At 40.6% G+C, this 6469-nt stretch overlaps 1 protein-coding gene across 3 annotated transcripts in view; it reads right to left on the bottom strand.

Annotated features, from left to right (window-relative positions):
• LOC123956836 (plasma membrane calcium-transporting ATPase 1-like) overlaps nucleotides 1-6469 on the bottom strand; it is a 121382-nt gene that overhangs the window by 91637 nt on the left and 23276 nt on the right. The gene's annotated exons all lie outside the window — the stretch shown is intronic.

The raw sequence follows: 6469 nt of genomic DNA, 5'->3' as shown, positions 1-6469 counted from the left end.
TATATATATATATATATTTTTTAAAACTTAGTGTGCATTGACACTGGTTGAAAACACGCACACACGCACGCACATATTAATAGGTTAAAATGTGGAATCCTCTGACATTAAATGTATGTTAGTACATTTAATTTTGTTATTAAAATGTTGAAAGCCCAAATGATTCTTTCCTCCTCCAAGGGTCCATGTTATATAAATATATAAGTATCTGCCCGTGACGGTCGGCATGGATCGTCCACATGTATCCCAAACTTCATGACCACATGGATTGAAGGCGCCAACAAAGGTGTGAACAAATCCGCCTCCACAGACAAAGCGATGTAGAATACTGTCTGCATCTGATTTGTATTTTATACAGTCTTTGATGTTTCCATGCCATTGGCTGGCACTACCAGGCCTCTTTGGACTGTGGAGACAGGGTAATAGTTTCAATAGTTGACTCAAAACTCAGGAATTCACTTAATCCTGCTGTATGTCTTTCCCCATTCAATCAGGATTTTCAAAAATTCAGCTCAGCTCATTGGCAATAAGCTGAACCCTCTCCTGTAACATGTTTGATGGTTCTATCACTATTCCCAGTTTTGAACACATTACGATGTCAAAAACACATTTTAAGTCAAGTAAGTAGAGCTGAAAAGATTGGCTTATATTACTGTAAACTGAATGTCTTTGGGTTTTGGACTGGAAAAATGATGATAGAATTTTTTGTGGGCTTTTTCTCCTGGTATTTTATAGACCAAATGATTAATCCATTAATAGAGAAAGTAACTGTCAGATTAATCGATGATGAAAGTATTTGTTAGTTGCAGCCCAAGTGTAAAGATGTAAAGATCCCATGTTATAATGTGCAAAAGAAACTAACCAATCAAGCTGTGATTCTGTGTGTGTGTGTGTGTGTGTGTGTGTGTGTGTGTGTGTGTGTGTGTGTGTGTGTGTGTGTGTGTGTGTGTGTGTGTGTGTGTGTGTGTGTGTGGCCTGTTGACAATGATTTCTGGCTGTCAGATGAAGTGACAGGGTGAAGGCAAAGAGACAAAGAAGTGGAAGGAGAGACACCGAACAAAGCACCAACATAATGGAAAGGGTTCAGAGATTAAATGATCCTGTTGACAGCCTGAAGCTCAACCTGTTCATCACTGCAGAGTCCTGATCCACACCGATCATAACCCAAATACACTGAAACAGACCTGCAAACGCCTGTGTGTGAGTGTGTGTGTGTGTGTGTGGGGACACATCAGACACTGGTGGTACTGCTCAGTCCCCAAGTGTGAACATGTATGATAAAAGCCTCCATTGTTACAGCAGATGAAGGAAAGCATCCTGCAAAAATCAAAACACACAGAAGGGCTGTAGGATTCAGAGCACTGTCTCTTTAATGTTTGTGCTTTTCATGAAACAATATTGTCCATTAGGGTTTTCCATAGTAGGGGAGGTGGTTGCACCGAGCCACACAGTGAACAGCCTTATCTGCTGACCAAATAACAGAATATATCCATACCTGTTTGATTTTAACTGTTATTACTGATAATTAGTAGCGCTACTGAAGCTCCGCTAACACACTGCATTTCCTATAATATCTTCACATGCTTTTCATGTGTAGCAGCAACAGCAGGAAAAGGTTTGGTTCGCATCAGCAGTGACTTAACACAGCTCTGATACGGGTAAAAGTGATCAGTTAACAGTAAAATAAGGCTAATATCTGAAAATACAAACGGGAGTGAAACTAAACTCCAAACCACAGAGATTCAGGTAGAAGCTACAAGAGTACTGGGAGCTGAACACAGACACACACACACAGACACACGAGTTTAGCCGCCGAAGACAGAGCTAAGGTGAGGACACCATCACAGATGGCTCATGCTACCCCAGCTAGGCGGCTATCCCTGCTATGAGTCAGCAGTGCAAAACGCATGTCACCACAGCCTGGCTTGGCTTGGCACAGCTACAGCGGACTCTACATGTGGACCACCATAAGTCTGATCCACCTTCTACAGGATGATTGGTATTAATTAAATGTGTTTTATTTTTGGAAAGATATCCAGGACACTAACCCGTAATTTAGTGCCACCTTTTTTTTTTCCTGAGTTTTCAGCCACATCTTGTGGCCTTCATTGGCAGATAGATTTGATGTGTGATACGTGATGACAACTAATGACATCTCAGCGAACTCCATCTACTGATGAAAGCCATGAAATGTGGCTGAAAGCTCTGGAAAAATCATAAGTAGAAAATTAGGTGGAATAAATTTTTTTTGTCAAACTAACATAATTAATAATTTTCCAGGTCCTGAATTTTCACACTACCACTGAATTTTCACACAACTAGCAATGTAACATTTACATTTAATATTTAGTTTATTTAATAATAAAAATCTGATGAAAAACAGATCATGTAAGACCTCTGAATTCAGTGGTTGAGTGATAAGCAGCAGCATCAGCAGGTCTCAGGGGTTTTCTGGTTTGACCTCACCACCACAAGACCATGTTTACTGTAAACGCTGATAAATTTTGTAGCAACAAACACCTAACCTTTTTGATACCTGGGAACATTAGATCCAATCACTACAACCCATCTAACCCATTTGAAAAGGTGAGGGTATTTTTCAGTGACAGCCAGTAAAGTGCTGAGTGTGCTGTGTATTAAATCTGCATGTTAATGTAGAGTGTGGTCTGTGTTTGTGTCCATGACTAACAGTAAACACAAGTGAAATGATGGCACCGCACTCTGACGTCAGGCATGCGGATTCTCTAAAAGTATGTGGACAGCCTTGCTCGCATACTTTTTCCAATTGCCGCTTTCACAGCAGACACTCAATAAATGTGATCCCTGTACATCATATAAAACCGTACAGCTGCTCATGGGTCATGGCACCTAACACTGATATAATAGTTGGAGGTGTGTACATTGATGTCAGTTTGCAGCTTCATGTCTCTTAAGCAAGCTTTACTTGATAAGCAATGCCCAGTTTGAAGGGTTTTATCAATGGACTATCACCACCCAAATACTCCATTATGCTTTACTCAGATAAACGTCACATTGTATACCGCCGTCTTTCGACCACTCAAAGTACTCTACATCACATTTATACACCGTTGAGCAGAGGCTAAGGTTTGTTATTAAACTTTTCACACACATTCACACAACATCAGGGGCAATTTAGTATCTTTCCCAAGGAAACATGTAGACTGGGGGAACCGGGGATCGAACCACGACCTTCTGATTAGTCGAGAACCGCTCTACCCACTGAGCCAGTTACTGACGTTTCACTGTGATTATTATTGCAGCATAAAATTTTAGACTAGTGTGCTTCCAACTTTGAGTCAACAACATGATGATGCCCCTGTGCATAAAGCCAGGTCCATTAAGAATTGGTTTTCACAGTTTGATGTGGAAGAACTTGACACAAAGGCTTGACCAAAACCCCATCCAACACCTTTGGGATAAACTGGAATACAGACTGGGAGCCAGATCACAAAACATTAATGTCTAGCGGAGAGACCCCCCAAAAGAGTGAATGCTGTTATGGCTGCAGATTAATGCCTATATGGTTTTGGTCACAAATCATCACGGTTTGGTCATGTAGTATGTGATGTACACTTGAGTTGAGCAATTTACTAGTAAGTAAGTTATTAAGTAAATTTTATTTAATACAGCGCCTTTCACAGATCATGGATTTACTAAAATTATTTATTTTTATAGTGTTCAGTAGGACTCAACGATTAATCGTTTTCAAATCAGAATTGCAATTTGAAAGAACGCGATTAGCTAATCGTGAAGACGGCGATTAAAATGTAGGTTAATTATACAGCACATCTGACCCGTTTTTTCATTCAGTTAAAAATTCATGCTATCGTCATCCTTGTGTAACAGACCTGCTCGCCAATCACAAGCGCCATGGGCCTCCTGTTACGGTCTCTGTCACCAATCAGAGCATGCACAGGGCGTGTACATTTTACAACAACAATTTGTTAATTTGTCCTTCAATCTTGGATAACAGCCCTCTCTGAGCCTGTTTTGCCGACTTGTTTAGATTTTGTTGATTTGTTCGGTTGTGCTTCTACCATGGCTAAGTAGGCTATGTAGTTAAATTGTTTATTTGTTTGTCTGTTTTAACTGTGTTTATTGTTGATATACGACAGGGAGTCTGGGCAGGGTGTTTTATTTTGAAAATCAACCGGCTTCTCTATGTTCATCTGCTCTGTGCTGCTTGGCGCGGCTTCTGTCAAAATGAGACTGGCAGTGAATATTGAACTTTAGCTAAACTTTTAAAAAAGAATTTACGTAAATATCTGGCAGAAAAATCGCAATTAGATTTTTTCCCCAAATCGTTCAGCCCTAGTATTCAGTATTTAACAAAAAGGACATTGTGAAAGGTGACTTCTCTCCTGGTTCATCTGTCCTTGACTCGGTTCTTTGAGGGAACCATCAGAGTGGAACTATTTAACTTGAATTCATGCATATATTCATGTTCCTCCTCCTATTCCCACTCTACCCTCAGTGCTCTTTGAAGGGGAACTCCTTTGAAGTGCGTCAGCATCTGTTGAGTAAGGACCGCCCCACTTAGCTATGACAGGTAACGAGCTCCACAGGGCTGTGAGGACAGGGCGTCCCAGCTTTGATACAGCCCAGGTGAAAGTAAATGCAGCTTGAGTCGGAGCCAGCTGACCTCCTCTGGGCTACATAGTAACAGGTGGAGCCCCAAACCAAACACCCTCTGAGACTGCAATCAAACAGACTGCTGTTCTGACAGACAGGATAAGAAGATTTACACGGATCATCAATTCTTACTGAAAATACTGAGTCTGATTTTCCACTGGACTCATCAAATTTGTTTCCCTATTTACATCTAGCAAAGAGCTTAAAAGAGGAAATTAAATAACCAATGTACCACCAGTATGGAGAATGGTGCCATCTCCAGACGTCTGCTCTACAAATACGTCAATTGAAGCCTGCATGGCTGCGAGATTCCAGCAATTCAGTATTTATTTTTGGTGAGGGCTGACACTTTTTCAGTTCAAAGTTCAAACAAATTCTAACATGCATAATTTCAAATTAATCCGAGAGATCTAATTTCACCAGACTTTGTACTGTGTATGATTGAGTTTGTGACAATAAACCTGATTAGATTTGGCTCCCCATTCATTATTGTGTGGAACAGATTGAGACGTAGTCGCTGCTGGTAATTACTTGACCCCGCTTCATCATACAGAAACTTAATCTCCAATGTCCAGCCAGTTTGAGAGGGGGTGGGCCTGACCTGTCATTCAGGAAATACTGATTGTTTTCCCATTTACTAATCTGTGGTTGAAACAACAGAGGCAGCAGAGGAGGGAAGCTCATTGCAGTGGTTAGGGTTAGGGTTATTATATTTAGAGTTATTTATTTTCCTCCCACATTTGCACGGTAGTTTGAATTTCAAATAAAAAGTGATATAGCCATATATTTATGACCCACATCAAAAGCATGACATCATGTTTTGGAACTGAGGGCAGCACAGTTTTGTTAAACAGATCTGGGAGCTCAATGACATTCCAGTTAATCTTAACAGTCAACATCATCCAACCTGAGTTAGGTAACGTTACTCTAAACAGCAAATAAAATGGAAGAGCAACAACCTTTTGGGTCATTTGGAGCGTGCTTCCCTAAATGTGAACAGACTGACAAAAGCCTGGTGCTTCTATGAAAATGTGCCTGAAATTACTTTACATTACAATCACTGAGAACGGTTTCTCCTTTAAGTACAAACAAAAGGAGATTAACAGAATTGTGTTAGTGCTGAGTGTGTGACATGGAGAGTGTCTCTAACACGTTAGATAACGGCGGCTGTCTGCAGCTCGTTGATAAGCAGGACACTCCGAGTGGGACACGGCAACATTTTCCCGTGAGGCAAATGAAGAAGAGGAAGAAGACGCTAAAAATATGACAGCACAAGGCTGCCAACATCCTGACAAGGTAACACAAAGAGACAAAATATCCTACAATTCAAACATCAGGCCCTGTCCCTTCCTCATGAACATGTTCTATATATAAGAGAATTCAGCATTAATGTCGTCGAAGGGTTTGAGAAGTGCAGGTACAAACTGTGTACATACATATTCATTACAAAAAGTTAACATCTCACGTTGTCTCTAAACTTAAGATATCAGTGTTTCCATGTGTCAGCATGTCAGGTGACCTCCGTCTATAAAAGCGTCACACTGAGTCACAGTTGTGACACTGCAGTACAACAGGCATCAGGTGTCACCAGGAGAAGCTTTATCTGCCTTTCACACTGTTTATTTTGTAACTGCAGGTCCACACCCACTCTACAGGTAACCTCTGAGCACCTGTCATTGGAATATCTCTATTTGCATTTTTTTCAAAGTTGGAGTCTGTTTCAGTCTAATGAGCGTTGGGATAAATATCCCCATAATCAGACTGAATGTCCATCTAGTTTCTCTTTGGTTTTTATCATTTAGTGTGACATGTTGGC

This window comes from Micropterus dolomieu, linkage group LG18 (assembly GCF_021292245.1).
Source record: "Micropterus dolomieu isolate WLL.071019.BEF.003 ecotype Adirondacks linkage group LG18, ASM2129224v1, whole genome shotgun sequence".
NCBI lineage: Eukaryota > Metazoa > Chordata > Actinopteri > Centrarchiformes > Centrarchidae > Micropterus > Micropterus dolomieu.
Note: the sequence above shows the minus strand (reverse complement) of the source record. Positions and strands in the feature narration are given on the sequence as shown.